Below are 11,650 nucleotides of genomic sequence, written 5' to 3'. Positions count from 1 at the left end.
GCGACGTTGTATTTGTAACTGGTTTTTAAAAAGGAAAACTTCGAAAGCGTGTTCGTCAGCTGAGCATTTGTTTACATCACAAGCACCACTACTTTTCACTTTTTTTTAACTCAAGAAGAGTTAATTCAACACGGCAACACGTATTAAAGCGTTTTAATTAATAATTTTAGCTAAATTATATATTAAAAGTGGTTGACAATAAATTTGGTTAGTTTTGGTTTTGGTTTTTTTTTCGTTGTTTACTTTTCTTTCGTTTTCCAGCGAAATAAGATGGCGTAGAATCCGCTGAAAAAAATTAACTTTTTTCGCTCTCTTGTTCTTGTGTGATCTTGTGTCGTTCGATTATGTGTTCTCGCCGCCAATAATCGCAAAAAAACAAAGAAATGGCAAACTCGAGTTTTAAGTCATAGGGCTGGTTTCTCCAACTCAACTTAGTCTAGCCATTTTTTGGACTTAAGTCAAAAGTTAGCCTACTTTTTACACGGCTTATTCTTGACTTAGTCTAAAAAATTGGCTAAACTAAGTTAGTTAGTTATGCCAATTTTCTTGACTTAGTCAAGAATAAGCTGTGTAAAACGTAGGCTAACTTTTGACTTAAGTCCAAAAAGTGGCTAAACTAAGTTAAGTTGACTTGGAGAAACCAGCCCATAGAGTTTCTTTAATTAATGAAAAAAAACGTTGATTGTACAATAGGGCTGTGTGCTAATTGACCTACACATCATACCTAACATCATACCTACTAGAATTTTACAATGCCAACAGATAAGCTGTACAAGTAAATTTTTGCCCAAATGTCATTTCAAATTATAATTTTATTATTATTAAAATTAAATTTAAAAAATCTCGTAAAAATTGCTACGATATTGTTGCTATTTTGGCAAACTATTTATTGTATTGCCATCAGTTTCCAATAGTTATGTTTTCATCGATTTGGTAACCAATTTAAATGTACTTGCTTCTAGCACAGTAATCCATTTTTCACATACCTAGGTCGTAAAATTTTCATATTTCACTTTTAAAAGCAATGCGAGGGCATCACTGAAGATGGATTTTTCGATTTGTATTAAAATAACGATTATCGTGTAGGTTAAATTGAGCTATAGTTTTGAATAGCATAAATTGCACTTCAATCTTGAAAAAATATCGCCCTCTTACATTAACAAGGAACTAAACAATTTTCTTTTCAGTGGCAACATCGCCCCATGAAAATAATCGCAGGGTTCATTTGAAAAGCAAAGCGTGTAAACTCTATAAATATTATTACAAACTTTAACACAGAAAAACTTTTAAATTTAACACTTATGAGGAACAAAAATAAACTTGCATTAATTAATTTTAACGTTTGTATTTCTATTCCAACACACTTTCTGTGCAAGCTGTTAATTCTTCAATTGTGTGTTTATCTTAAATGTAGCAAGTGGCATCGACCTATCATGAGCCTCCGTGGCGCAATTGGCTAGCGCGTTCGGCTGTTAACCGAAAGGTTGGTGGTTCGAGCCCACCCGGGGGCGCAAGTAAATTTTTTTTTTTTATAAGTTAAAATTTAATTTTATTAAATTTAAAACGTTTTTTCTACTAATAAAGCATTAAATACTTTTAAGCTTAAAACAATAGGAGGTGAAATGTTATTCTATATTTTTCATGCAAGACTTTAAGAGATGTGCTGTGTTATCCAGCATATATGTAGAATTAAACACAACAAATATTTCTTCATCAGAAAAATTATTAATGGAATGGTATCCACTTAGAAAAATTTTACGTGTATGCATGTATGTTTAGAGGTGCATACAAAGATGTAAAGTAAACGTTTGAATCAAAACAAAAAATCACATCCTTGCGATCCTGCCAGGAGTCGAACCTGGAATCTTCTGATCCGTAGTCAGACGCGTTATCCATTGCGCCACAGGACCGACTGGCGATCGGGCGCCAAAATTAATTTACAAACATACATATAAGAAAAAATAAAAATTAAAAAATTAATAGAATCGCAGAAGTTAATCAGATAGTGCTTAGTTTTTTAATTACTACATAACTTGAGCATAGAGGAATATGCAGATTGTTATATGCAGAGTGATAATTACAAAATAGACACATTCTAATATGTATAATCGTATACATACATACATACACACAAACAAAACCAAATGTGACCGCCGATGATGTCATACAACACGTGTGATATTTTCCTGAAGCTATGCAAAACTCTTTCATCCAAATAAAAAATTTATGTACACTAATACATTTTTAAAATTCATAGCTTACATTTTTTCTATATAGAAATTTATGATCTAGTACATAGTCAATCACTCCAATCATGAAATATTAAAAATAAATGCAAATTCACGAAGAGTTGCACTGTGGGTTTAAATTCAAGGTATAAATTCAATGGCATCCTCCAATTTGTTCGATAGGCTCCAGTTTCGAGATAACGGTGTTTAAAAAGTTCCCTTATAGGTCATAAATTTAAAAAAACAAAACCATATCTGAATAAAATAAAATACCTCTTTGAAGTAAAATTTTCAAGTGACGAAAGACGAACGAATCGTTGCTAAAGTTCCGTCTACTGATAGAAATACATACATAATAAAAAAGGCACTTTAGCAATGATAGTATGAATAAAAAATATTTTCCGTCAGTTTCCAATTCACGAAATTGCTTTTTCTGACTTTCAGACACCAGCCACGCCTCCAACGGCATCCGAATCGAATAACTCCGAAAAAAAACTAACTTCTTAATCTTTTGTGTTTGAAAAAAATTTTATAAAGGTACATACTAGAGCTCTTGTTAGTACTAGAGAGATCGGTTAGTCGAATAGCAAAAGTTGTTAAAAAAAATAATCGAATTCACTTAATCAACTAATCGTTTCCTTTCGAATTTTTCAACTACTAGTCGACTAACCATTCATTTTAAATTTTTCGATTAGTTGTTTTCTTTCAGTAAACATTATATTTTTTTGAACATACTCATGCCTATTGCCAAAAACCAACCGCGCTAATAACAATAATTTTATGGTGAAAAAGTGTCACTGACGAATTCGAGCTTTTTATCGAATAATTGCTATTCGACTATCAAAGGGAAAAAAGTTGATAATCGACTAGACGACTTTTAACAAGAGCTCTAGGTTAGGGCGGGTCAATTTGTTTTGGGGATTTTTTTGACGATACTCGCATAGCGCAGAAGGATTTAGTGTTTGCTAAATTGCGATATGGTTTCTTCTGCAAATTTGCTTAGAATTGCACGTAGAATCCTCCTAAGCTATGCGCGCATATAAAAATAAAATAAAATATACCCGCCCTAATGTAGGTACTAGAGGTATACGCCGCCGCCGCCGCGCAGTTATTTTCGTAACTCGGCGGCGGCGCGTGAGGAATGACAAAAATCGGCTCAGTATTTTTATTTTATTTTTTAAACAGACTTTCAATAAAGAGCAAAAACTTTTTTTGCTAATTTTTACATTCGTAAGTTATTTTATTTGGGGGTATACAAGTACTAGGTGGCTGTGTGAAAATTACGTTAGCATTCCTTAGTGGTGGTCAAACCCCAGGAAGGCTTTGCTCACTCGCATCGCAACGCTTTCTACAAAGGGTTAAAGTTCCCCCTTTTGATAAAAATTAGTATTATTTTTCATTACATTCGGTTCTCTTTAGAGAAAATAATATTTTAGTGGGAATTTTAACCATCTATAAGCCATTTTTTTAAACATTGGGTCAAAAAGACCCGTTATGGTTCTAGTTGATGGGTTAAACTTTTGGAAAAAAGTAGTCCAACCTTGTTTTCAATATGTAATCCGCAAAAAATCATACGAACTCCGAAATTTAACATAACGATTGATAAGATTATTGCAGCGACATAAATTATCCCAAAAACTTAACTATTAAAATTTTGTATTTCTTTAAATTTAAATAGTACATACGGATCTGTCCTGCAGAAAAAAATTATCAATTGATAAAAAATAACCTAGTTGTAGTTAGCTTTTTTGCGGGATTTCTATAAAATATATAACTTGTAGTTAGCTACAAAAAGCTAGCTTGAAACTAGTTGACAAGTAATGAAGGAAGTAATGAAGGATATTGTTTTTTTAACGCGTTTGGACAAACGAATATGAAAACAAATATGAAATGTAATAAATTAAATAAAAAAGAATATAAATAAATATTTTGTTTTTCCTACTGACATTTTATGTCCAAAAGTACTTAGTTACAAGTTAGTTACATCAAATGCAGAGGTAACCACCTTTGACTACATCTAATGCAGAGGTAAACCACCCTTGACTATTTCGCGGCCATCGCCATGAAATATAGTTAGCTTTCGTCAAAGAAAATATACAGTTAATAAGTGACTTTTAGCTCCTTCCTAATCAACTTAAAGTTAGCATATAGTTAGATACATTTCCTGCAGGGTGTAGAGAACATACAGAGCCATGTATGTATATACCTCAGACCTTCTTCTGTTCGCCCATCCGTCAGCGCCAGGCACTCAAAATTTTAATTCAAGTAGGAAGTAACGTAATTTAAATTTAAAACTAGTTCAATGAATGAATTAAATAGAATTATAATCTGAATTGGCATGGTGAATGCCTAACGCTGATGAGATGACATGATAAGATTAGTAGCCTCATGGCTCTTTGGAATCTACCTTATGGGCAGTAGCGCCGGCGTTTCCAGACGCGCCGGCGTCGCCGCCGCCGCCGATTCTTTTTGAAGTTGACCACGCCGCCGCCGCAAGGCCTGTCGGCGTAAACCTCTAATAGGTACATACCCAGTAGGACTAGGTTGCTTTCAAAATGTGCTTATAGCACGGTTCTTTTTCCACTTGGAAGGAGTTCCAATAACATGAAGTCTTTAATTCGCTTTCGTACAGGCGTGAAACACGGCAGGAACTGTAAGAAGGTAGCTTTTTTCCATTTAAAAAACTTTTATCGGAAAATACATAATTTCTCCTGTTTTCATTCCCATTCCGGTAATTTGCACTGCAATGAGACATTGGGCCGCATGAATAAAAACTAAGCAATTGCTTTTTCTTAAAATTTCATACCTTTTACTTCAATTTTAATTCAATTTAATTTGAGTAAAAGATCTGGAATTTTAAGAAAAAGCAATTGCTTATTTTTATTCATACGGCCCATAGGCGCTGATAACCATCTGCCGTCGTACAAACTTTTATGATATACGCATTGTGGTAACATTGTTTATGTTTTCACCTTACCTATGAATATGACTCAACAATTGGTGTTGTTGAGAAAAACCACACGGTGAATAAGTACATATTTTGTGCAAAGTGGTGGCTTTGTATGCACCAACGCCGCTATATGTATAAATAACGCTTTTGTCAGCCGCAACCCAACGTCCTCGATAGTATAGTGGTTAGTATCCCCGCCTGTCACGCGGGAGACCGGGGTTCAATTCCCCGTCGGGGAGATCGACGTTTTTTTATTAATTTTTCTTTTTTTTATTACAGCCGAAAAGAATTTAAGTGAAAAATTATATTTTTTTTTATCAATTCCCAATCAAATTCAAATAAAAAAATTATATTTCACTTAAATTGCTTTCGTGAAACTGGCTATTAGTATTATTATCTTAATTCAGCTCAATTCACTTCAACTCAAGTTTTATCGCCTGAGTATTTACGTCACGCTACCATGTCTCTAAATATATTATTCCTCATAAAATAAATTCTATCTCTTTTGCAAAAAAGGAAAAGATTAGCGTGCTAATTCTGGCTTCATTACTCCGTAGCAGTGCTCCAACAAAAAAAAAATTTGTTTGTAGAATCTGAAAAAAAATGTAGTAGAACGAAAATCTCAATTTTATAATATGTAGTTAATTATTAATTTTTCTTTTTTCATCTATTACGAAATAGAAAACATAATAATAAATATTTATTGTGTGGAACAAATTAATAGTGTTGCGACATCTTGGCGAGTTTTGACCATTTTTTAAATATTTATTAATTTTTTATAAAAGTATAACAAAAACCGTAAACATTAAAATTTCAAACATAGTGAAATACATAATTACACCATTTTTAAGCCATTTTTATTTTGACCAAAAGAATGCGTTTTACTTTTACAATAACGTTATAACTTTATAAAACTTTTACAGCATAAGCCTCCATTCAAAAAAAAGTATTTATTTAAAAAAATAGGACCTTTTGCGACATACATAAATAGTACTTATAATTACACCGTATTATCTTTTTCCACAGCATTTCGGTCAATAAATTATGAGCTGGAAAAATAACATATTTTACTTCTTCCAATTTTACGTAATGTAAATACAAAATTCGTTAAAAATTACATTCGTATTTCATCACTCTAGATACCACTCATTTGACAGGAAAAAGAATTGCCACATCTACAAAAAATTCTTTAGCTAACTCATATGTATGTCATGCTTCATATTGTGAAAAAAGTGCATGCCAAATATTGTGTAGTTTCCGTGCGATAAAAAAATACGTATCTCCATTTCCTGCTTGGCTGGAGTAAATTGAAAGTTTTAAACGTATTTCTTGAAAAAAAAACTTCACAAAATTATTAATGACAGCTTTTAAGTAAATAATCTACATATGTATGTATAAGAAGTAAAAAACATTCTAAAAAGCATATCAAAGCACTGCCAGGGATTTTTAATAAGAGGCAGACTCCCTTGTTTTTGTTACTACTTTGTTACAGTTTAAAATTTTTATTGAAGGCGTATCCTACAAAACCTTGATATACGCAGTTTCGAAAAAAGTGTTTGATACACACACTAATAAAGCAAAAAACGTGGGTGAACCACGAAAAATGTGAAAATACATTAAGGGAAATTAGGCGTACACTGGCAACACTGTGTTGAATTTTTTGTTGCAACACTGATTAAAACTATGAGGAGAAGTTGAATTTGTTTAGTATGGTGAACTTGAGAAACGGGGTGGATATTTATAACTATCACAATACATACAACGCAGTTTAGTACTCTACATTTTTTTCTACTTATTTCACCTATCGCTCAGATAAGCCATTTGACAAATAAACGTCAACATCCTCGATAGTATAGTGGTCAGTATCCCCGCCTGTCACGCGGGAGACCGGGGTTCAATTCCCCGTCGGGGAGAATTGCCTTTTTTTTTGGCAAAGGTGTAAAACAAATTTTCAAGAGGAACCAATAACCATTTCTCTTATTTGCAGCTGACGATATGGATCAACGATTTTGACCAATTTTCGCTATTTTTCTTTTGTTTATACTATAATGTTTATTAATTTTTGTATAAAATTCAAGCTCATTGTATAGCAAACATCATATATTTAAATAAATGTTTGTACAACAAGTAATTTTTAAGCAAAAAATACTTCCGACTTCGATGTTCATTTAAAAATTTAAAAGAGTAAACGATTATTTCTTATTTTTTTTTATTTACTATGAAAACTGACACAAGTGACTGACTTGCTACTTGCTATAAAAAATGCCATGAAATTCTGATTTGAAATTTAATTTTAAACAGATTTGTAGCAATTCCAGATAGGACAGCAGAAGGTTTTATACCTTTAATGAACTGAAGAAAATTTAACTTAAACCTATTATTGCATTTTTAGTAAGTTGTTTTGGGAGCGGAAGCGGAGCGCGGAGCGAAATGAAATACATATATTTCACAACTGATCACTTCATTTTTAATATACATACGTATTTAATACACACAATAAGACTGCTAATCACATAAACAAAAATGCGACTGCAATAATTCTTGTTTAAAAACAAGACTTTATCTGCCACCTTTATCCACCTCCAAACATCTTCTTCTACATATTTCAAGCGAGCCCCAACTAAATCGGAAGGCCAATAAAGTCTGGTGTGCGGTGGCTGTTATAGCTGTATTCTTACAGCATTCCGCGTGTTGCAACATCCACGGAAGCAGCAGTTGATTTTTTCAGTATTTTCAATGAAAAATTATTAAATAATATACATATATTTGACTTTTCTTTTGAAAAAATTGCTACCACAAAAAATACGAAACACGATTCAGCCAGATAGCTGACATGGCGGATAAGAAGATGTGAAACTACTTCTTAAATCTATACTAAATTGATCTTCATGATTTTCAGTGTAAAATTTTTATTCATGGTAGTTGAAAATATTGTCAAAATTCATGTTCTTCGTTGCCTAAGTGGAGGAATTAAAAAGCAAAATCGGATATTTTAGCAATGTAAAAATAATTAATAAATATCTATTATTTGTAAACTAAATTCATACATATTGGGCCGTATGCATAAAAACTAAGCAATTGCTTTTTCTTAAAATTTCATACCTTTCACTTAAATTTATTTGAACAAATTGAGTGAAAGGTCTGAAATTTTAAGAAAGAGCAAATTGCAAAAATGTTCGGAAATACATCATCAATCAAGTTTTTTCGAATCACTGCAAAAAAATTACGTTCGGAAATGCATCATCAAAAAAATATAAACATAACGCAAGGCGGAAAAAATAAGCATCAAGTGCGCCCTGCGGATTTGCAACTCTGAGTGTTTTTACACTAATATTTTTTATTGAGTGCACTTCGATATGCTTCTGCTTGTAACAGACACTTGTCACCCCCTGGCTACAAGCCTCCGTGGCGCAATTGGCTAGCGCGTTCGGTTGGTGGTTCGAGCCCACCCGGGGGCGCACAACTTTTTTGTCGCTTTATTTAATATAAATTTTTATTTTATTTATTTATTATTATTTTTTTGTTTGTTATATGCTGATTACTTTAACTGAAAATATCATTACTCTTTGTGCAAAGAAAACAACTTATGTTTTGTGTTTTTTAATTTTTGTTCAAGTTGAAATCGTTATATACTAGAAAACATCCCAGTCGTTTTTCTAGGGTTTAATTCTATCAAATTCCCGCTTCTGCAGTAAACGAGCTTTACATATTGTACTAAAAATACATTATTTCTATGTGATTATTGATATTTTAATTTTGTTCACCGAAAATTCGCAAAATTTATCTCTTATCATTATTTTACATTTATTGTAAAAATGTTCTATATACTTTTATTTTCCTTCGAAAATGACCTAAGAGGAACCAAAATTTCTTAAAATGCATTAATAGTGCAAGAAGTTAAACAGCCGAGGCTTCGATAGCAAACTATCTATTTAATCGACTTATTTTTATTTAAATTCAAGAAATTTTTATTCTGCTACTTTTAAAATTCGAAATTTTAATTAAAAAAAACCTCAATACAAAAAGTTGCGCGCCCCCGGGTGGGCTCGAACCACCAACCTTTCGGTTAACAGCCGAACGCGCTAGCCAATTGCGCCACGGAGGCTGTGCTAAGTACCTGCTCTAACTAATTATAAAAAAGAAGAAGCATATTAATCGAATTACTGAGTGAGCTGGTGTTACAACACTTCCGCGGTTATAATCACCAAAAGTATGGGCTTAAACGCCAGGTTGGCGGTTTTAAACTGCAATAAGTGTAAATTGAAGAAGAGTTTCTCAAAAGCAGATCGATGCGTCAAGCGATTTACTTGAGATTTACTTGCTTTGAAAAATAAGGTCTTTAGTCATCCCATTTCGGCAAGGTGTAAGGGCCGTTACCATTACTATACCTTCTATTATTTTACTCTTCAATTGTAAGATGGCCTGGGATGAGAGCAGAAAGCTACCCAATTGTCTACCTTCTTACCGAAGTTGCGACAGTTGTTTGCACCAAATGAAGATAGGTTCTACTGCACTTGGCTCTTGAGTTGAATTCGTGGGTGCCCTTATTCTAGTTGTGCCCCCTTAGTCGCCAAGTCTAAAGATTGATTTCACCGGAGCTTAATGTACGACATGCCCAAGCCAGCGCAATCATATATCTATGCATTTTGGAATGAATTCGCGTTAGTCCTTGTCAAATTTGATTAGGAGACATATGGGCTTCTGCGTTGTGCCATCTTCAGTGTACATTCTTTTTTTTTTGTTCTCAGGAAACAGAGCATCATACTCCTAACCTGCGGAAGAAGGCAAATGTAAGTGTTTTTGTTGCTGGGACTATCGAGGAAAATTTGCTACTCGATTACCACGAAAATTTCAAAATTTGAAGCAAAATTTTAGGTGTTGTTACCAATATTTGAAAAAAATGTTTTTTTATTGCAAAAATGGAGCAAATTTTTAACTCTCACTAGCTATAACTCAGCGAATTATATGAATAAAATGAAAAACTTTGTCGAATTTTCGCGGTTTAATAGAAAAATTAAGCTAAAAATTTGTTGAAAAGTTTAAATTTTTTTGTGGATATGTTTATTTTGTACGTAGAACAAAATAGCGGAGTGCCCCACACAAAATTTTGATGTTGATATTTTAAGGACAACATTTTTATACATATTTTTATATTGAAATTAGTGGTGTCTTTAAGAAATTCCAGCTGTGCTTCACCCACAAGCAGAGCCACAATTTTGATAAGAAAAACTTATTGGGATTGGCAGCAGTGCTAAAATACTTGTATTATACTTATAATGCAATGGTAACTTCATAATTAATCGACTGATGTTTCGATTCAATACAATTGAATCTCTTTTCGAAAAAAGTTGTTCTATTAATGCTATTAACTAAAGCTCGAGAGCAAGTTTTTCATGGGCATCCCTGCTCTAGTTTGTGGGGGATATTCGCCACTATCATACCATTACAGCTCCGGCGCTGTTGTCGTTATGTACACACCATTACAAACGCTCGCATCTTTTTTCAGACAAAAAACCGTGTATTGCTGCGAGAAAAATCGTTTTGCAGTATCTCTATTTAAAGAACATATTTTTTTTACAGGACGAGCATTAGTTATTTTTTACTGTATATACACAATGATACAAAATGATAGGGTCTAAAAAGGCCATAAATTCTATATTCTAACTTCATACACCCATTAGAAAAATTCAATAGAAACACAACCGCAATTTTCTAGTTTGAAGTGTCTACAAAATACTGTCGGTATTTAATTTTGTTAACGAAACCTTGAATAGGTTCCAAACTTTTTTTTATGGAAGAAATGATAACACCATCGGCAAAAAAAAACATCAAAAATCAGTGCGAATTCTTGGCTCTTGATACTAGCCTTTATTCGAATCTAATGTGTTATAAAACTGCATAAGTTCTTAAGTTTTTTCTAAAAATTATGAATAAAAAGTTCGTTATTGTTGTGAAAATATTTTGCGCTTTTCGTCAAAGTTTGAGGGGTGGACTTATATGGTTTATAAGTTTTGTAAAATTAACCAGACTTTAATAATAAATTAACAAACAAAAAGGAAAGAGTCTAAACTGGTCCAAATGCCGTGTCCCTATTTTTTCACATGAATTTACGTAGCAAAAAAGTATTTTTTCGTATAAATGCATTTTTTTTGGGAAAAATACGCAGCATCCTTTTTTCGAATCCAAAGAAAAGTATAATACATACTGCAAAAAATGTATATATACAAGCGTTAACCATTACCAATACCATCGCCATTACTTGTACAATTACCATTACGACAATCATTATTATAGCCATTACCATTATTATTACCGCCAAAGTATTTTCTTTTATTCGCTTTGTTGCTAATTTTTTAATTTATGTACATACATAATAACTAAAAAATATGGCACAATTCAGAATTCTTGTTGCATTTGCGGTCTTCGTTAATTGACTTGCCGCTGAGAAGTAATGTGGTATTACTGCTGCAAT

At 32.6% G+C, this 11,650-nt stretch overlaps 5 non-coding genes across 5 annotated transcripts; 3 read left to right on the top strand and 2 right to left on the bottom strand.

The window, feature by feature from the left end:
- The first annotated feature begins 1,437 nt into the window (after window positions 1–1,437).
- TRNAN-GUU (transfer RNA asparagine (anticodon GUU)) lies at window positions 1,438–1,511 on the top strand. The gene has a single exon. It is a non-coding gene; the product is annotated as a tRNA-Asn (tRNA).
- A 326-nt stretch (window positions 1,512–1,837) lies between these two features.
- TRNAR-ACG (transfer RNA arginine (anticodon ACG)) lies at window positions 1,838–1,910 on the bottom strand. The gene has a single exon. It is a non-coding gene; the product is annotated as a tRNA-Arg (tRNA).
- Window positions 1,911–5,345: 3,435 nt separating this feature from the next.
- Window positions 5,346–5,417, top strand: TRNAD-GUC (transfer RNA aspartic acid (anticodon GUC)). Its single transcript has one exon. It is a non-coding gene; the product is annotated as a tRNA-Asp (tRNA).
- A 1,602-nt stretch (window positions 5,418–7,019) lies between these two features.
- TRNAD-GUC (transfer RNA aspartic acid (anticodon GUC)) lies at window positions 7,020–7,091 on the top strand. Its single transcript has one exon. It is a non-coding gene; the product is annotated as a tRNA-Asp (tRNA).
- Window positions 7,092–9,209: 2,118 nt separating this feature from the next.
- On the bottom strand, window positions 9,210–9,283 carry TRNAN-GUU (transfer RNA asparagine (anticodon GUU)). The gene has a single exon. It is a non-coding gene; the product is annotated as a tRNA-Asn (tRNA).
- Between the last annotated feature and the right edge of the window lie 2,367 nt (window positions 9,284–11,650).

The sequence above is a fragment of the Rhagoletis zephyria genome, unplaced genomic scaffold, assembly GCF_001687245.7.
Source record: "Rhagoletis zephyria isolate East Lansing unplaced genomic scaffold, Rhagoletis_zephyria_1.1 Rzeph_scaffold_00989, whole genome shotgun sequence".
In the NCBI taxonomy this organism is placed as follows: domain Eukaryota; kingdom Metazoa; phylum Arthropoda; class Insecta; order Diptera; family Tephritidae; genus Rhagoletis; species Rhagoletis zephyria.
The sequence above is the reverse complement of the archived record's forward strand: the minus strand, read 5'-3'. Positions and strand labels throughout refer to the sequence as shown.